Source organism: Teleopsis dalmanni, chromosome 2 (genome assembly GCF_002237135.1).
Source record: "Teleopsis dalmanni isolate 2A chromosome 2, ASM223713v2, whole genome shotgun sequence".
NCBI lineage: Eukaryota > Metazoa > Arthropoda > Insecta > Diptera > Diopsidae > Teleopsis > Teleopsis dalmanni.
In genome coordinates, this window is record NC_051847.1 from 146,776,373 (window position 1) to 146,798,873 (window position 22,501).

Sequence of the window (22,501 nt, forward strand, 5' to 3'; positions counted from 1 at the left end):
AATGTAAAATGAAACACACTGAACTGAACTGAACTGAACTAAACTGAAAACAAAGTGAAGTCACTTGTGGAATTTACTACCAACAATTTTTAAGCTTGAATTCATCCGAACAAGAACACAAAAGAAGTACACATACCCGTACCCGTACCCGTAGATAAAATATAATAAATGTTTCTGTTGCTTGGCGCGTTTCTATCTTTTGGGCATTGAAAAAAAAGTAACGCTACATTCTCTAAAGTTATTGTTGTTATATTTTAATTGTTGTTTTTATACTTCTTAGCATTTTGTGTAAATTGAGTTTATTGACATTTTGTGCAGAATTAACGATTTTTATTACATTCGATTTGCTTTAAGGTTTATTTTTTTCTTCTTCAAACAAAAAAATCTTAATGAAGTGTAGAAAAAAATCTAAAAACGTTTTGGGGAACATAAAAAAAAAAACTCGTTTAGGTTGTGTGAAATAATTGCTTTTTTTTATTAGAAAAACAGAAAATATGTCGCATGTGTGAAATGTGGTTGTTTCTAAATGTCGTTTATTTTACTTGATATTCAGGCTTTCTCAAGATAGCTGTGGTTGCAATTTCATAAATAAAAATAAAACAAGAAAATAAGTTACCTTTGGTTTTACCGCAACTTTAATACTCTTTACACTAGATTGGTAACAAAGGGGGACAAGTGTGCGTAGTTGTTGCAGTTGATGGAGCAGTCACAAACAGTAATCGCTAAATATTTTCCTTCATATATACCTCCCTACCCTTCTAACCGTAATGCTTTAAATCCTCCATTCATTCAACGTTCTTGCAATATTACAAAAAAAAAATTTAGGAATTTTTATAATAATAGACCAATAAATTTATTTAATTCTCAAGGGACCATTAGAGTTCATATCGTAATAACTCTACGCATGAATTTATGGTAAAGAAATCAATTACTTAATAAATTAGTTTGTTAAGTCTTATTTATTAAAAATAATTAATTTTCTTACTATCATTGTAACTCGACGTTTCGTTGGTCTTGATCAACGCATTTGGAGGAAATCATGTAGTCATATTTTTTATACAAATTTAATTATTAACACAATTACGTTATTAAAAATAATAATAATGTAATATAATTATATATAAATTCTTATATAAATTCTTTTACATTCACTTTATAGTTCAAACCTGGCACCAAGTGATTACCATCTGTTCCTGCACATGGCGAACGATTTTTCTAGTGAAAAATTCACTTCAAGACAGACTTGAGAAAATCGACTTCCTCAATAGTAACGAGGACTTCTATGACAAAAGCATAATGAAATTACTTTCAAAATTAAAATAAGTTATCAAACAAAACGGAGCATATTTGACCTAAATCTGATCAACCTAACATCCTAAATAAGCCTTCAATTTTACGCAAAAATAATGAATTTCCTTTTACTACATCTATTATGAGCGTTAAGAGTAATAATCCACCAAATTGTATCAGTTCACTTTGTACTTGTACCAATACCTTCCAGTATTCACAATAAATCCTTGTGTACAATTTCATTCGATTGGCTCTAAAACTGTGATATTAGTTTACTTACAATTGAAGAATTGACACATCTAAATTTATCATTACTGAATAAGATAAAGAAATATATGTATTTTATACTTTATTTAAACGTCGCCAGAACTTTATCAAACTTAATACAGTACTCGCGCAATATAACGAATATCCACTTCAAAAAATAACATATTTTTTTTTTTTTCAAGTATTCTACCATATATATATAATAAATGCAATATTCTTTAACTACTCTATGTAAGTATATACACTTCTGAGACTGATGATACTCAAGTCCACTATTATCGTTGCGCATTAAACACAGTCATTGCAGGTATAACAACGGTAATCCGTGGAAAATCCAATGCTGTTTCATAACCTAGGTACACATAGACTGGTTAGAAATTATCGGTTGCTTGTGTTTTATGATTTTACGATTTTCGCGGCTTAAGGAACACAAGTACTTGATAGTATCCTGAAGTGAATTCACGAGCCCCTTCGCTAGCCTATTCGCAAGCAACTTCGCTATTGTTTTCAATAATAGTGGGGATGATATTTTGACTGCCCCGCGAAGTTTCATGCTGGTTGCTATATATATCATTTATAATAACTTAGACATACATATTTTTGATTTAATGCCTTAAATTAAAAATCGTATTTATGTGAATAATTTATTGCAATAAAAACAAATAAGAAAAGTTTACAATTCAAAAGCACAACAAAAGTTCATTTAACGCGGCCAAGGGCGATTAATTTACAAAGTATTACCATTTCTTCACAACTCATGTAGTGTGCGTAAATATTTAAAAAAAAATCTGAATTAATTAATTCATATAATCCGACAGTCTATAAATAATTCAATTTACTATTAGAAAATAAAATAGAATGTTAATTATTGAAAAAATCTATATATTGCAGGTTGATTTCCTAACCTATATAAACAACTAATTTATTGTATATATATATGTTTGTCACACATACTTCAAGGTAAGTTGTTATTGTTACCTTTGTGGTTTGTATTAATTATAGTTTTTTTTTTCATAGAGTCAAGCAAGAACGACACACTTTTATGCGAATATTATGCAAATAATTTTTTTTTTTGAATACATTAGGTGGTGGTAGCTGCTTATACTAATTTTTTAGCATAAAACAATGAAATATTGTGGAATTTAATTTCAATAAAATAAATAATGGAAAAGGCATTTAAGCAGGCTTTTAACAACTATAAGATTGGGATGTGTGAGATATGATAAAGTTATTCTTTCTACTTTATGTACTTATTTATTACTTAGATATTTTTTTTTTTTGTATAATATTTTATATTAAAAATGTATTAGTTATAGTTATAGTCTTGAAAAACTATATATTATTGCAAATTTTCAATGTAACATAGATCTGTAAGAGATCTAGATGCTCCTGGCTCCTTGTGAGCAGTTTCTGTCATTAATTTTTTTGATGCGTATCTAGCATAAAAAATAACAATAATAAGAAGGGTAAAGAAAAAAGTTAGGCAGTTTAACTGGCAAATGAAATAAGCGCAAAATGAGAGTTGAACAAAAATTTCAGTGGATAAATTATATAAGTAATGTAGTGATTACTTGACTGTAGGCAATATAGAGCGATAAGAAAAATTAAACAATCTTATTTTTAAAGAACTCTGTAAAAACTTGGGTGGAAGATCCTTGTCTAATCACAGATTCAGATCCAAATTGGACAAAATTCGCATCAACTAGCTGCTTCAACTAAAATGAAAACCACTCATTTTTTTTCTTTTGAGTTTACAGTTCTGTAGATGTGGAAGAAACTGAATTACAGTTCATATGTCAGTGTCTATCATTGACTAAGAAGTGGTTGAATATATTTGAGACTCTTTTTCTAACTGAGCTATCATCTTTTAAAATTATGGGCATACCTAAAATTTATAAATTTATCAGGTTGGTTCCCTTCTAGTGAAATGGGAAATGGCACATCTACTCGAAGGGACGCTCGTCGTGTGCTGTATTGTTTGAATTTTTATCTTTAAGGTGTAGCGTATGGTCAGTATTTCAATCAATATATAACAGCAAGCAATTACATCTGCTTAAATTGGTGCACAAGACTGTCACTTCAAATTAAACTAACTAATACAACCCCATTAATATGTATGTACAATATTTATATTCCACTCCAAATATTATTATCGAGGTATTAATAGTGTTTCAAAGTCACAGTTAGTCTTCTTTCTAAGAGTTCATTTCTTCATAGGTATTAAGCGAAAAATGGGAGGAAAAATGCACATTCTTATACACCTATCTTTCAAATTTGGATTCTTGAAAAAATAATTCCATTTATACATGTTTAAAGAGATGATGTAAACCGGGGGATCCAAGATGTTTTATAGTACACTTCTAATAAATAATTGTTCACTACTTATATATTTTTTTTTTTGTATTTATTATACCTAATCGATATAAACCATATATAAAGTTTTAAAACAGTTGACATTGTCAAAAATAATACATTTTTCATTTGAATGTTGGTGATAATTGAAATTTTTTTATTATTACTAATTTTTAATTTCCACATAAGTTTGACATATTTTGTTTTTATTTGTATGCAATATGGTACTTTTATAGAAGCTTTTTTTTTATGATAACAACTATAATAAATGTTATTTACGCATTGATAAAACTTTTCGTTGTGTGTTGAAGACATTTAACAATAACAAAAAGAACAGATAATGAATTTTATGTACATTTATTATTTTTAATTTAGTTGCATTTTATAAAATTATTTATAAACCGCAAATAAAAATTACTTATTGTTGAGACCACAAAAAATATTCTAACTACAACTGACCGACCATTTTAGCAACATTCTAAGTACACATTAAATAATTAACTGAAACACACGCTAATCGAAGTTTAGATAAAAACTGCTCTGGAGATGTTATAAGAAAAAAAAAAAAAACATTTACTGCAAAAGAAATTCAAGTAAAGAATTTGCTGATGTAAAAAATGGGGAAAAAATGGAAAAAACTGAAAAAATTATACTAAAACTTAACTAAATTAAATAAATTTTGCTCAAAACGAACGGTATCTGTTTTCACATGAAATGTTATGCGAAAACATGGAAACACGATCTTTTCTGGTGCCCCCATTCAGTGGAAAATCAGTATCTCTGCGTGCTATTATTATGTGTTGTGGTACTACACTGTTAGGGCATGTCTGGTGTAGTTACTTATTTTATTTATGTCCAATATTCTCTACTGGGCAATATTAATTCAGGTAGGTTATGTGCGCATGCGTGATGTGGGGGCATAATTTAATAAGACCAGCGATATAAGCAGAGAAAAAAAAATATATATTTTAATATGGAATAACAACACAACGAAATAAGCGCAAGTATAAAATTACACAATTCGTATTTAATTACACAAACGGTTTTCGCTTTTTATTTGGTAACAATTAAGATATATTCAATATATATATATATTTATGCATATATAAAAAAATGGACAAAAAAAAATTTTGGATATGGTTTGTTTGGTAGCAATTTTGTAGATATTTTTTTTGTTTATTTAAATAAAAAAAACTTTTTATTATATGCACGTTTACTTGAGGGTAAGTATGAATAATAAATATAATGGTATTCATACAAATAAAAATATTTTTATTTTAAGCTTAAATAATAAAAATAAAAACATATTAATGTACGTGTTTACTTTTATATATTTTAAGAAAATAAATTAATATAAATAAAAGCAAGCAAAACATGATTTTACTCTTCAATAAGAAAATAAACCCAACATCTCTTTCTTACCTCAAACACACATATACAGACCTAAATATGTACTTTTTTACTGATAACCTGCAATCCACATATCTCAGAGAAAAGTATAATTGAAGTAAAATTTTCTCAAATGTATGCGGCATCACTGCTGGTTTATTTACAGCAAAGATCAGACCGTATATTTATATAAAAAATAAAGGCAAAGACCGTAAAAATTAAAAAAAAAATTAAAAATATAAGACTCCACAATTTAAATTTTTTTTTGCTTCCATATAAATTTTTTAAATTTTATTTTTATATATTTTAAATAAATACTTTTATAATATTATATGAAAACATTGATAAAAGAAATATGCGTAAAATATTTAATAAATAAAAGTATTGTTTCTTTTAAAATTTATAAAATTTGTAATAATATAATATAATATAATAATATAATATTTGGTATAATATCTTTGTATATTATACCAAATAATCTAATTTATTTAGTATTTATTAAAGTGTTTGCTGCAGTTGTGGGAGGGGAGCTTTATAAGAGTCTCTTTTTTAAGTTTGGTTTAAGCAGATTCATTGTATATGTATCTTTCACGAGTATGAAGAAATATATTTTATGGATAAATTATAAATAAATTTATATAAATATATAAATTATATAAATTTTTTTTTAAAGTAAACAAAGTTTTTGATGCTCAGAGTTGGAATTTTCCAATTAAGTACGAAAAATTTACAAAGAATTCCAAATAAAAAATAAGTTCCACAAATTTTTTTTATATGAAGTTTTATGTTAATTTTTGTTCGAAATGGAATCAGTACCAAAGATAAATATATTGTTAAAAAAATATAGAAATAATAAACATGTCAACATTTTATACACAAAAAAAAATTTAAATACTTGCAACATCATATCTTACTACAATTTTCTTATAACAGACCAAAAATTCTATAAAGATTATAACTAAAAAAGATAATAATTAATAACTAAGTATTAATTTAGATAAAATAAATAATTCTATAAATAAAATATATATAAAATAAACAAACTTTATATAAAAACATAATACCATCTTTATGAAATTACGCGTTCTTCAAATTTTACTTTTTTTTTACCTTTACAAAATCAAATATAATGTGGAAGAAAAATGGATTGTGGATTAAAAATGTAGGAGAAGAGAAATATGCAATTTCCATTGATGCTACACTAATGTGAATGTGGACTGTGGAGACTTCTTATGTTGTTTACGTTTGCTTTGTAAAATATTTATATGCGCAGTAAAGCAATTGCGCCGGTACCGCTTTTTTATTTTGAAATTTCTTTGCAAAGAGCCGGTTTTATATAAAATGTATATATACACATATGTATTCATTTATATATAAACATAACACTACATATGCAATGAAATATGCTTTTCTGTGTGTGTGAGTGTGTGGCTGTGCGCATTCTGTTGTTTTTATTTTGCGTTTTTGAAATGACGGTCGGTTAGTTTGTTTGTCAGTTACTATATTTTGTATAAAATGTAAATAATTAATGTTATGTAGACAAACATTTACATTGGGTTGAAGGAAGAAGGGCGTTTTTTATATACAAGAGCTTTTTGTATTTACATTGTATTTATTTGTAACTAGAAAAAAGACGGTTGTAGTGCCATGGGAAAATATATTTTTACATAAATTGGTGAAAAAAGAAGGAATTGATTGAGTGATGTTTTTTTTTTCTTTACAAAATTAATAATGTGGCAACTTCGTTTATGGGAGGATGTTGAATTATAAATACGAGTAGTTCCGGTTCCTAATAAAAAAAGCAATATATATGTTAAACAGGAAAAATTTGAATAAAAAAGATGATATTATTTTATTTAAAAGATGTGACATAAAAACATACCAAAATTTTTTCATTAAACAGTGTAGTCGTTAAATTTAACGAAAAAATTATTGCACAACCCATTCGTTAAATAATAAAGTTCGGTAAATCGAATAAATATGTTAAACAAAGCTTTAAGAAGTTCAGTTCAATTATTCTTTAAAAATAATTTATTTTGAAACTATTCTATTCTAAGAATTATTTTGTTTCTTAATGCTATCTATTGATTTTATATATACATATATATATGTTATATATATGTATGTTTCCTCTTAAAAGTCTTCGTACATTATGCTGTTGTTGGTGTAATGTACTCTTTAATACTTAAATTTATACAATATTATTTATTTGTAGGACAGAGTAGTTATTTTAGCTACAGTTTTACTTTCATATTCAATTTTTGCCTTCCGTACTGAAACCAATGAATTTAGAATTTCATATAAAATCTTTATTTTTCCATAATTTTAAATACATTAATTAAGATATTTTAAATAATTACAGTAGTCATCCCATCGAATAAATATCAAATTTAACGAATGTTAAGTATAACTAATATAAGATTTAACGAATGACAAAGTTATATATCTTTGATTATACTACTTAATGAATTATGTATTATATATATTAGTTATATTATGATCTCAATCTTTATTTAGTTAGCAACATATTCATTATTCTTCGTTTCAGAACTAAAAAATTCGCAAAAGAGGGGAATGATATTCTATCTACATTAAGTAGATAATTTAGAGATAACAAAACAGGTACAATTTATAGCAAAAACTGAGATTCAAGAATAAAAAGTAATGACAAAGGCGTTAAAAATTTTTTTGAAGGGCGATAAAGTGACAAAAACAAGATATTCAGGATTCCTTTAATAAAAAAAAAAACATATCAATCATAATACATGCTTGGCATATTAAAGTTTTTCACGAACCAGCCTATTGGACGCTAATATATACTACTTATGATAAGGAACTTTTTTTTTAATATATCACTCATAAAATTATTCTCTTGTCCAGTAAAAGTACATATAATATGAGTGTATATTTTAAATATCTTATCAAAATATTCAACAAAAGTTGAATATAGAAGAACTGGCATCAATAGTAATAACTGGGTTAGAAAGAAAAATTCTGCTTTTTTTATTTAATTCAGATTAAAACACTAGGTTAATTTCCATACCCCACCCAAGCTTCACTCTTTATATCTTTTACATATTCCTTCAATCTCGCCACGTTTGTCTAAGTGTTTCTTTTAAAATCTATTTATGATTCCGCTTTCAATGAGAACTTATGTCAGTTACAACAAACCTACTGCTATGTTCTCTGTATTAACATAAAAGTTTATAGCTAAATAGACTTTGGCAGATGACAACTTCTGTCAAATCTCAAGATCGCTATTGTCTAGAGTGGTCAAGAAACGTACCAATCAGCTGCTTAAACTAAACCGTAACCTGTTGAACACACTACGGTATCTGTGCTGATAGGTTATGGCGTACTAAGAAGTTATGCTATAAGATTGGGTTTACCTTATAATGAGTTTTGTCAGGGTAACAGCGGATAAGAAGAAAACTGTACATTAATTCATGTATTAATATCCATCATTGGTTTGGAGTTTTTTAAAATCGTTGGGTGTCCTTTACTTATCGACCTGACTGAGCTGTCATCTTCCAAAATAAGGGACTTGTCCAAGTTTATAGACTTGTTACGTCCACTCAATTAAATGATTAAATGAGAGAGATTCAATTAAATGAGAGAGAATGATGTCTTTTAGCGTTGTTTTATTACTGAGTCCTTATGTTTTGCGTATCAACAACGGTAATCCGTGGTATCACAACGGCTCATAATTTCAGCTCAGGTAGTCTTTGTGCACATGATTATCGTCACTTCAGAAAGTTGTATATTAGACAAATTCGTATATTTCAAGTGCTGTTAACAGTGTGACTATTTCTTTGTAAAGTTTGTTACCAAAATGGTTTTTCATCGGTATGGTTTCTAAGCATAATTATAGTTATATGTATTTCTGTTTTATTTCGAACTTTGATTAAAGATGTTTTGCAATATGATAAAAATTACGAAAACATAGTAGAGATAGTTGATATTAATATAAGCAAGTGGAAAATATTTATTTAATCTATAAATGTAAATTTAATGACAAAAAATGTTATTCAGTATTTAATATTTTATATCAAATTCCAACAATTAAAGAAAAGACAAGAGATTAAATATTTGCTTAACCCAAAAATGTCTATCAGCTTGCGGGTTTATTTTTATTTAATTTCTAACCTACGCAAATTGTCAAAATAAAATTTTAATAATAAAATTAAAAAAATATGAAACAAAAAAGAAAAAAACGTTATTAGAAATAAATTTGAAGATATTTTCAAATTTAAATTAAAAACAAAAAAAAATGTTTACAATTTAACGATTTCAAAGGTGCAAAATATCTAGATACCTACGCGTTGCGTTGTATATTTGAACTTTAAGAAATTTTAGTTATCAGTTAGAAAAAAAAAACGCTTTAAGCACAGAACTTTCGAAAACCATTTCGTATCGTAAAAATGTGAACACATTTAGAATAATTGGAGCAGCAGACATTGCTTCGTTCAAACAAGATACAAAGGTTTTTATAGTACGAATAGTTGAGATACACAGAGCGGGTGGCGGCAATTTCTCTTCAAAAGCAAAGGAAATAAAAACTAGGCAACTTTGTTGTTGTGTACAAGACATAACATAACAAGAAAAAAAAATTGAACAGAAAAAAAAAACAACAACATATTATTTACAAAAAAATAAAAGAGTGCGTGGCTGCGTGTTTATTTGTTGGTTATGTACAAGCGCAACAGAAACAGGGGAACTGGGGTACACACAAAACTGTAGGTATACGTGCAGATAGTCAGTCAGTCAGTGTTAAATCCTAACGTGTTGTACGTACTGCTTTGAATTTATTAATATGTGCGCTTGTATCTTCCTTCGCTATGTAACACACAGTCAAAGACGACAGTACATAAAGCAATGACGAAAAAGTATCTGGCGTCAATATGGTTACTTTTTACACTTTACGGATATTTTAGACCTGAAAAGTGTATCTTGTAAGTATAAAAAAAAAAAAAAAGAAATTGGAGGAGTTTCCGTGCTAAAGAAATGGATGCTCCCTTTTGCATTTGAAATGAAATATTTTCTGTTTACTCTTGACATTTGCGATATGACCATTAAATACTGAAGAAATCTACTACGACGCAATTTTGGTATTCAATCAACTCCATCCAGAAAGCAACATACAAACAACCTTGCGATTCACCAACACTTGAACGAAGACGCCGATGACGACGGCAACGCCAAACGCCACTGTTGCGCAGCTTTTGTTTATATATAAAGTATCTTTTATTTATTTTGCAAAGTATACAAACATTTCAGTGCAAGTTTAAATATATATCGTGAATACAATAAAAAAAAAGAAAAAAACCAAAAAGAACGGACAACATTAGTGTAAAAATATATAATCAAGTATATACACAGTTATATTTTACGTGTATATTTATATATATATACACATATAGATATATATATAACGTTATCTCAAAGAAAAGATATTAGAAGAGCGGCAGGCAATGCGACTGCAAATATTGTAATAAGATACAAGTTACAAGTATCTATGTTCTGAAGAAAAGGAAGAAGCAATAGGGTACACTTACATAATATAAATTCGGTATATCGGAAAAATAAATAAATCAATAGTAGGAATGGCGCAGTTTCCAGAAAATAAAATGCAGCAGCAGGTTGTAAAATAATGTGCGAGATTGAAAGTTCAAAAAAATATATATTAGATCTTTTTTCATTGCAAGAAGTCTTAAATATCTCTGATGCTTATATTCGAGATAAGAGGATTAAAAAAAGATAAATGTAGTTCACAAAAATTTCTGTATGTTATGAATGTAGGAATATTTTCAATATTATAAATATATTACAAAGAATCCCCAAGTTTATTCACACATTCCTCAATTTAGCTTTCAATATATATAATACACACAATAGGTAATGTGCTAACTAACAGCATTTAAAAATTGAGAAATATAATTGAATAAAAATTAAATATAGAAATCTCTGTATCAATTTTTTAAATGACTGAAAAGCCAGATTTATACATCTACAGATATAGGCCGTGTGCGAGTTCTAGTAAATTGAGGGAAATAGTAAATTATGTCGCTATGACAGCAATGTTGGTATTTAACAGAATTTCGAGTAGGGTAAATTAGATAAAAATTAGGTGTTACCATTGTGAAAATTTTATAAGATGTTTAATAAATAAATAAATAAATTTGATAGTTTTGAATCAAAAATAATAAATAAGTGCAATAAATAAATATTTACATAAGTGCAGTGCAAAAAATCCCTAGGAAATTTCAATTTACTTTACCTAACTTTACTCGAACTCGCACACGGCTATAGTTTGGAATTTTTCTTTTTTTAAAAGCTAAGTAAGTTTTTTTCATTTACAGAGAATTATATATGCATTATATTTATTATAATTAGAATTATTATAATCGATAATAATATAAATTGGAAAGATTATTAAATTGAATAAATTCCACTTAAAATAAAAAATGTTAAACATGGTTTTAATACAAAAAATTATGATTATATATATATATATTAATTAATTATAATTATAATATATATAATAATTGAAACTATTTATAATTGCTGATTTCAAAATAAATCATTCATAATTATTAGGTTAATTTGCTGTCTGATAAGAGACACAAACTTTTATTTCAACATAAATGGGGAAGTCCGTGTTTTTTTATATTTACTTCGAAGTATATCATTTGATTACACGTTTACAGTGTGCGGTTGTGAATTGAAAAACATTAATTAATCACAATATATAATCAATTTCAATTTTTTTGTTATATATTGAAATTTCATAAAATAAAAATTCCAAGATTAACGAAATTTTATTTCTTAAGAAATTGCAAATTTTAAGGCAAAAACAAAAACTTTATGGTAAGAAATCGTATTAAATATAAATACATAACGATCCCCTCCCTTCCTACCTTCCTGACTATAAATCTTATTGGGTGGAGTTTTACTTCCTTTCGTTTTGTTATGAGATTTGTGAATTGACAGCGGCTAAGCGGTAAGATTCTAATTGGAATTTTGCGCAATGTAAAAAAAATCTAAGCAGTTTTGGAGTAAAACAGATATTTAATTTTTTCTTTTTTTATAAATTTTTATAAAACAGTTTAAATACAAAAAAAAGCTTTATAAAATATATTAAAATAAGAAAAAAAAAAAATTTTAAAAATTTATAAAACGCACCTTTGTTGGAATTATTTTTGAATAATTTTGTCCTCTCTTTTGTAGTTTTATTGTATCATTTTTGTTGTTTTTATCACACACACTTTCTTCTGCTTTTTAAATATATTTCTTATGTGGAATTTTATATTATTAGGAATTTGTTTTGTTTAAAACTTTTTTTCACACAGTCTATAATTTTTTCTTTGAAGCGACTCTTTATGTGACGTCAGCAAGATAAAAATAACGACCGGAATAAAAATATTACTTTGCTTCTTCTTCCTCTACTTTTTTTGACGTTGGCGGCGGCGGTCTTTGACAAAATTTGCGTTTTCCTTTTAGCTGAATGCCATCATAATCAATTGTGGATACATAAAACTTGTTATAATTTTTTCAACAGTGGAAGGCGTGAAATTGTTTATTTGGCACATACCAATATTTAGTAAATTTCGCCAAATTAAGTTCATTAAATGATTGAATATATAAATTTTATGTAAATATTAAATTAAATGAACAAACGAACGAGTGAGCAGAGCAGCAACTATTTTAGTATATCACAGCTAATAACGACTTAAACGATTAATAAAAATGACATGCGAACATATCACTGCTTTTGTCAACAAAAAATTGCCAATGCAAGAAGGCTGACCTCCATTGCAGCGATAACGCTGCTGCTGTTTTGTATTGCGTCGCTGTTCGGCGCCATTTTTGAGCCAATATAAAATCAACGATCTATTCTGCTGTTTTAATATCGACAATATACATATATATATGAATGTACATATGATTATATTGTTGATTATGTGTAGTTAGTTAAGCTTCTTGCGTACGAAAACAGAATGGCGATTTATAATGTTGTGTGGCGTTTTTGCGAATGCGGAAAATTTTGTTTCACTTGATACTTAACACGAGTAATGACTGTAGTTTAGCCTTCGTTTCTAATCGTGTTTTATCCCGTTGTTTCTTTTTACATTTTTTTTTTCTATCCTACTTCAATTGCCGGCTAATATAGCTTTGTTTACTTTTTTATGTGTATTTAGTTAAAAGAAAAGTTAATTAAATTTGTACTAAATGCAAATATATTAATGTTTGTAATAATTACAAAATAAGTGTGTGAGTGACGGTGTCTCTAATAAAAACAAAGACCGCCACCAAGCAACGACACGACCAACAACGAAAGAGACATGCGACACACTGAACGCAATAGAAACAAAATAATTCACAGAACTTATGAGCAATAAAAAATAAATATAAAGAGAGTGGGAATTCGGTATTGCCATATTAAAAATTTTAAATGTGGAATCCAATTGATTTTGAATTTTTGTCACAGTTTAAATTTTCAGTTGCGCTTCTGTCAATAATTTGTAACTAAATAAGAAATTGCATTACAGATATTGTTAAAAATATAATATATATAAAATATAATTAGAATAATTAATTATATTTATAAATAATTAAAAGTCTATAAAAGTAAAGAATTAGATATATTTTACCTGAAATTGATTCATATATATTTGTGTTTAATTTTTAGGTTATTACAAAATTGAAAGATTAATAATTAAATATAATATTAATAATGAACACATATATATTTATAAAATTATTCTTTATAAGAAGGATTAAATCATATCTAATTATATAGAAAAAATAACATTAAAAAAATTTTATAGTTGAACCAATTTTAAATTGAGTTATGTTTAATTTTGATTAATTGGAGTTTAATATTTTGATTTACATTTTTCAGTTTGGAATATTATTGAGAGACCTACGTAACGTTTTTAAAACGATTTTTGTATTTTACTAAATAGAATAATATATTAGTAAAAGGTCTAGTCAATGAGTATATACCTAAATAGTGTAGTTTTTAGCAGAATGGACAGATAAAATTAATTTACTTACAACATGCATATATGTTATAGCATTTAGTAATTAAACTGGTATGAGTTGTCTTATGCACAATATAAAAATTAAAAAAAATTAAAAAATTAAACTTATTTTTGAAAATTTAGCATTTTTATTAAGAAATTTCTAATTGCTCATTTGCAGTGGATGAAATTACAATAGCATATATTATCTTATTGAAGGAAAACACAAGATATCTGTGGAAATTTACTTCAGGAAGAGCTTATGGACTTAAAATGAAAAAGTTTAGAAGTAATGTTTTCGATATTTTTTGATAAAAGATTGATCACATTATCAGTCCAAATGTAACATTCTAGCAAAATGAAGTTAAAGCAAATTTATCATTTTTTGCTGAAATGACTATAAAAAACCTGTTTGGAATAAACAGCAACAATGAAAGTATCAATCTAAATAGATTTTCACAAGCAATAAGGCTGATCTAAAACTACTTTTTCGAATCACTACTTTTTCGAAAAAATAATACTTTTGTATTGTATTATAAAATAACATTTTTCGATTTTTTAAAATAAACCAATAAAACATATTTTTAGAGGAATTTTATGCTAAGAGAATTACCAATATTTTATATTTATTGGTTGCTACATTAACTGTACATGCCAAAAACCTTCAAATGAAATTATGTCCAAACCGTCACATTTACTTCCTTAGTACTCGTTTAATGAGTTTTAATGAAGGATACTAATTTCGGAACGCGTATCAATAAAATTGTATTGTTCTTGGAAATGAAACATGTTTTCTAAAAATATTGTTTCGAAAAAAAGAGGCTTATTTTGTCTCTACCCTCTAATCCCTCTGCTGGATAGGTGTCTTGTTTATATGCCAGATTTTTTTTATTTCATAAAAATTATTTAATCATATTATGAATTTCATACATTTTTTTTCATTGATTTATTTTTTGAATCTTTCTAAATAGAAATTGACAATAATTTTCAAATCTGAAAAAATTTATGTTATTGAGCTAGGGTATTCATATTTATCAATGATTTTCTTTCAAGACGATTTAGGTATTTAGTACATAATAATAAAATTTCTATATATTAAAGTTTTGCATTATAGAAACCAAAATTAATTGAAATTATAATTTAATGAAATTGCTTTAATTATTTATTAAACTATTTGTTTATTTATAGCTGTCCCAGTTCTTAAAATTTTCTGCTACCGAATTTCTACAATGGTGTTACCTTTTTTTTATTTTTTCTCTGGTAACACTAAAACCAAACAAAAAGAGACTGTAATATAATTTCGTGCATGAGAACAAAATTAAGAGGGAATGTACGATGTACGAAGCGGAGAGCAAAACGAATGGTTCAATTATTTGTAAAATACGAAACAAAACCATTTATAAATTAATTTTATATATTTTTTATTTGATATTAATTACATGAAAGTTTGTTTGTCAAAAACCATAATGCAACTGTTACCGATAGGGAGAGTCTTCATTGCCTACACGTCTAAAAAAAACACACGGCATGTAAAAACAAACTCTCTTGTGGATTCCAGACAGTTTTTGTTTGTATGCGCGATTGCTCTATTTTTTAAGCTTATATGTGTAGTTATATTTAACAAAGCCATATAGCGAGCTAGTCGTCCTGTTTTTAAGCGCACATACGTACAAAAAATTAGTTTTTTTTTTTATTTTGTTATTATGTAGTAAATACATTTGTATAAATGTGGTGAACGCAAATAACTTAAAACGGAAGTAAGCTTCGAGTTGTTTAAATGCAATATTTTAAGTTTATTGTTTTATGACAATTACAAGATTTATAATATAAGGGAAGCTATGAGTAGAGTGAGCGGGAAGCAGTTTTGTGGTTCAGTTTAATTTTTATAGTAGACTACATTTATACTGAATTTATTACTGTGTAAATAATTTAATATTGCTAGAAAGAATTCAACAAAAATAATATGTATGCAAATTATAAATGTTCGTTATATGGATATAAACATTTTTGAATTCAAATGTTATATTAAATTGATTCTGACTTAGAAGTAAAAATTAAGAATTAAATTAATTTGCTTAGTTTTGTTTAAGCTTTAGGATTAAGATCCAAGACATTTTAAATTCAATGAATTAATCTTTAAATTCTTTGGTTCTACACTTTGAGTTCGAGTAATTGAGGCATTTAAATAATATTTATTTATTTATTTATTATTTTTGGTTAAAAATTTTCAAAGTTATTTATTTATTTTTAAAACATCTTATAAAATTTTCACAATGGTAATTTTTGACTAATTTACCCTACTCTAAATTCTAGTAAATACCAACCTTCGCTGCCATACCGACATCATTTACTATTTCCCACAATTTATCATAAATTTACTCATACTCGCACACGGCCATAATAATTCATAACTTTAGCTATAAAAAAATTATTTTATTTATTATTAATAAATTATATCTACAAGAAATTTATACAGGAAGTGCAAAATCCTGGGTCTCGTATGCAAGATCAAAAAAATTGTAAGTGTCAGACGGGTTTCATATCTGGAGTTCAAATTGTTACTAGTTATTAATATATACATGCAAGTAACATTGCCAAGATTCTGCTTTGATTAGTTCGGCTCGACTAAAACGCTATCAACATATGGTTTCATAATAAATTTCTGATATACGGGAGGAACCTATTTTTTAGGGTATATTCTAGGATATTTAACAAAAAAAAAAAACCAATAGCAAAAAAGCGATGCTTTAAGTTACAAGTTTTGAACAAAGGTACGCTTCTTGGGAGTTTTAAACACCATAAACAGAGGCTCGACTCAGCAAGCAATCGTAAAATTTTTTATTCTAGAAAAACGGTGAGGTCTTTTTTGTAATACCTTTACAGAAAAGCTAAGATTATTTCTTCGCAATTGCTTTAATAAGTTTTCTTTTAAAGCACACATAATTTACTTATATGTGATTGCTTTTTTAATTGTTAATATAAATGAAAAGTTTTGATTGTAAAAGTTTACCATATTATATAGACGTTCATAAATAAGAACTCTTAGAAATTAGAACATCCAGTAATTAGAATCCGAACTTCTGTTTTTAATTTTAATAAAGTTTTTATACTTTTTGCATATATGTTAGTGATAAACTTAACAACACGAAAACGGGGAATCACCATATTTGTTATTTCTTCTTATACGACTGTTGAAACCATTAATAACTTAACAAAATGACACAAAATAACTCTGTTATTTTGCGTACCTTCTAGCAGATGAACAATCTTTCAAAGCTAGATATGTTTATCGATATTTTAAAAATTTATCCAAAACAACAAACATCAATAATTACTATATGCAAAACATAGGTTAAGTGTAATTACAGTGGCTCACAGCTTATTTGATGCAAGCAAAAATTTTTTGAAAAATGTTGTTTATTTCAAAATATTTTGCAAAATTAAAAAAACAAAGTATGCAGAGTTATTGTTTATAGTGTGTTTATTCATTTTAAGAAAAAAAAAATCCAAAAATCTTCTTCCATTCCTTAGTAATGCATCAAAAACATGAAAAATGATGCAGTTAAGAATACCGTTGTTTTTGTCGCCAAATTACACAGAAATTAAAATATTTTTATTCTGCGATCATTTGTAATCTAGTTTTTGAGCGAAAATATTATAAAAATTAAAGTGAGTGCATTTTGTTAACCATGGGACGGCGCACATCAATTGAAAAGCGTGAGTTAGTGTTGGAGTACTTTAAAAAGGGAATTCCCCAGCAAAAATTGGTGAAATGGTAAATATAAGCTCTTCAACAGTTCAACACATAATTGAACGCTTCGTACATGAAAATCGCATAGAAAATAAGAGACGAAAGGCTCCCAATAAAATTTTTACAGAAAAAGAATCGAGGTATTTGGTAAACCAAATTCGAAAAAATCCAACAATTAGCGCTCCAAAGTTGACAAACATGGCCAAAATAGATTTTGGAAAAATTTGTCATCCTGAAACCTTCCGCAGAATATTGAGAGAAGCAAATTTCAATGGAAGAATAGCTGTAAAGAAACCTTTCGTAAGTGCAAAAAATAGAATTAAAAGGTTGCAGTTTGCACGAGAGCATTTAAATAAGAGTCCAGCACTTTGGCGAAATGTGCTTTTTGCAGACGAAGTCAAAATAAACTTATTTGGATCAGATGGAAGATCTTATGTATGGCGTGGAGTCAATTCTGAGCTCAAACCACAAAATGTACGTGCTATCGTAAAACACGGAGGTGGTAATGTTATGGTTTGGGTATGTATGTCATCAAATGGAGTATAAAATTTGGTCTTCATCGAAGAATCTATGAATAAAAATATTTACTTAAAGCTTCTTCAAGAAAATTTGATTGCAGATATTTTCGCTTTTACCAAGAAATCGACCCTAAGCACAAGTCAGCATTAGTACAAACGTGGTTGATATGGCAATGTCCACACATTGTCCAAACTCCTGCACAATCACCAGACTTGAACGTTATTGAAAATTTGTGGTCCGTTTTGAAGACAAATATCAGAAAACATGACATCCGCAACAAATTTGACTTAAGAAACGCTTTACAGCAAGAGTGGAGTAAAATTAGTCCAGATTATACCAAAAAACTGATTGATTCCATGCCAAAAAGGCTTCATGCTGTTATTACTAATAAGGGATATCCAACAAAGTACTAAGTACTTAGAATTAGTCCGAAAGTTTGTAAAAATATTAGTTTTTTTGATGTTGCATCATTTAAGCTGTGACATGAATTTTTCATTTGGTTTTGGTTTTTGATGCATTACTAAGGAATGGAAGAAGATTTTTGGGTTTTTTTTTTCTTAAAATGAATAAACACACTATAAACAATAACTCTGCATACTTTGTTTTTTTAATTTTACAAAATATTTTGAAATAAACATTTTTCAAAAAATTTTTGCTTGCATCAAATAAGCTGTGAACCACTGTATGTATAGAAAAAATTTAAATAATAATATTTTTGAATTAATATTTTTTTCTATTCCAGACAAACAAACAAACGACTAGAAATATCCGAAATAAGAACTACCCAAAAAACAAAGTGGTTCTAATTTGTGAGCCTGTACTATATACATAAATATGTATAAAGAAATGGTTTGTAATTAAAAAAAAGTCACATGACATATTTTTTATAATCCTAGTCACAAATTGAATAAATGAAGTATCAGTTTTTAAATGCATAGATCTAGAAAGGATACTGAGGTAACATCAGGAATGGCATAATAAATATGCATAATAATATGATTATAAAATATATCATTTAACAATAACATCTGAAGTATACAATTCAATCAATTATAAATAACGTAATGTCAAAAAAAAGTTTTCTGCAAGTAATTTTTTTTATGTGTGTTATAACAAAGAAACGAGAACTGAGTGGGGTCAAGTACCTAGTACAGTAATATTATATAGTCTGAATAATAATTAACTTAACAAGTTATATTGATGTGACATATTATTATATGCATTTTATTTGATTTTAAAAATATTTTTAAAAAATTTAGTATTTACCAACTACCAGTTTTAATACATTCTCTGAATAATTTTTTTACTGCAACCAACTTACCTAAAAAAAAAGAAAAAAAATGGTACATTAATTTAAAGACTTAATGAATTGTTTGAATTTGATAAACTTGTTTTTAATTTAAATTGATTTTATTTTGATTATTTTTATTTATTATATTGAATATACTGAAACTTCTGGGGAACTTTGTAAGATTTTTGAAAATATACAGACAGCTTATATGTATATATATAACACAAATAATATAGAATACTGTAAATTAATATAAGTATTAATGCAAATATTTGAATTCTTATCTACAATTTCTATTAAAATACGATGTTCTTATATTGCAAATTAAATTAGATTGTTTAATACTTAGATTCCACTTGTATATCATACTGATCCTATATTTTTAACAATTAATCTCCAATTTCGGAAAGGTTGTCAATATCAACCTGTCAACCTGTTTTTACAGGAGATGAGCAGTTAAGTAAGACAGACGTTTCATTTTACAAGTATCAGTCTTCTAAAGTATTTATACTCCATATTTCAGACTACTGTTGCAGACTTATTTCGCAAAAATCATTGAATTAGGGCATCTTCTAGCGTAAGCTTGGCAACTATTTCGTTATTGTTCAATTCCCCATGACAACGTATATAAGTATGAAAATTACTTTTCAAAAATATTTACCCTATTAAAACAGTAAAGGAATAAAATTACGTAATAATAAAAGTATAAAAGTATAATACTGAGGATCTAACACTTTAAATACATTTTCTCAAAATATTCAAATTTTTATTTTGGATGGTGATTTTAAGATGAGGTCTTGAGATCAACTCACATGCTTTAGACAATAAGTCTGTAGTATGTCTACCTACATATCGCTTGCGCTGAAAGCGATTTCTTCTTCTTCCTTAAAATTGCAGAAAGAGGTGTTGAAAAACGTACATTTAGTATGAATTCCTTAGCTATAGCTATAGCGTGTAATGTGTAACAAATTTATAATTTAGGTAATTTCAAGTTATATATTTTTGAATAGTAATACATCCTTTCTGTATAAGATACTTACAATTCATATAATATTAACTATTTTTTGGTTTTTTTTTGCTGCTATGCAAATCAAGCGAAACGAGAGATATACAACAAGAAGACGTAATACAAAACTACATTTGTAATATAGTTGTATTGTGTTACTTTTAAAAAAGAAAACTATTTTAAATTAATTTACTATTTACAAAAGCAATTAACATTTACCCTAGACAATAATATATACAGTGACTTTTCCTTTAAGAATCGTGGGAAGTTTTTTAAGTGACATATAAGATACGCATTCTTTCTGTTTCAGTTTTCATGCAAGTGAATTATGGCATCTTAATGGATCTCCAGTGCAGACACTGATATATAAAAGCAAAGAAGTTGAACTTAAGAAATATAATAAAAATATGAATGAATAGACACATTTTTCAGCTTCTAATTGCCTGTGCAAAAACCAGATATGACAAAAAAAACACAAAAAAAAAAACAAAAAAAAAAAAAAGAATTGCTGCGAGAAGAAAAAATTGTTGCAAAAAAGCATAGTAAAAAATTGTCACTGAGATATTTTACTCACGCTGTCAAATCCAGGGGTCTGATTCCTTAGAAGTAAAGTATAAAAAAAATAAATTAAGAAAATTTTTTTGTTAGTATATTAAAAAAAATTTACCCATTAAATTGAAAAAAATAAATACAAAAATAAAAGAAAATATAAAATTCTAAAATTTTCACACAAAAGTACTGAAAGGGGTGAGCCAGGGCTATAGTTTGTTCATGCATAAATATCTCAACTATAAACAAAGCCCTACATACAAAAATTTACAAACTAAACCGTGTAGTGTGTGTGGTGCACTTATTTTTCACAGAACGACGCATAATTGACGTACTGAAGAATTAAAAATATATATATGTACATGTAAATATATATACATATATATATGGACATGTAAATATATCTACATATATATGTATAAGTAAATATGCATAAAAAGTGGAAAAACTGTTGTTAAAGTTGTATGAGTTTTGACATGTAGCGAATAGGCACACCACAGACAGATAAGTTCGTAGACCCTCTTCACTATAATATGTAGAAGTACTTATACTTCTAGCTTGGTACGTACAATAGTTCACATACTTATATATAATTGTGCGATATATTAAGCTACATAAAATTCCATCAAAACTTTACTGAAATGACAATTATACGCACATTGCATACATGAGACCTACTGCGTACATTGTTAATATTCAGATACATTCAAAGTTTCAAATACTTCAGTTTATAGTTTTTAATGGTTGCAGTTGTAGTTACAAATTTAAACAAAAATATGCATGAACTTCATTAAAAATAAAGAAAACATATGTTCTTATTGATCCACTGCATTTTTAATTATATGATGGGTATTAATTATAGCAATTGCAATACACATATAATATGTATATACTTAAATTCAAGGATTAAAAAAACAATAAAGAGTATGTATTACTATACAATAGTATTGCATATGTATTTTTTAAATATATATAAAATATATATATATATATATATATATATATATATATATATATATATATATAGATAAAAATCTAAAATAATTAATCAAGCATCTGAAACC

The 22,501-nt window shown here is 26.7% G+C and overlaps 1 protein-coding gene across 3 annotated transcripts in view; it reads right to left on the minus strand.

The window, feature by feature from the left end:
• The window catches only part of LOC119685456 (transcription factor E2f1), an 89,680-nt gene that overhangs the window by 16,824 nt on the left and 50,355 nt on the right, over positions 1-22,501 (minus strand). For 2 of the 3 annotated variants that reach the window (XM_038099735.1, XM_038099733.1), the window contains exon 1: positions 12,481-13,665. The exons of the other annotated variant lie outside the window; for it this stretch is intronic. The gene's annotated coding sequence lies outside the window, so the exon portion shown is untranslated. Of the gene's footprint in view, positions 1-12,480; positions 13,666-22,501 lie in introns of those variants that run through there. 3 annotated transcript variants of the gene reach the window in all.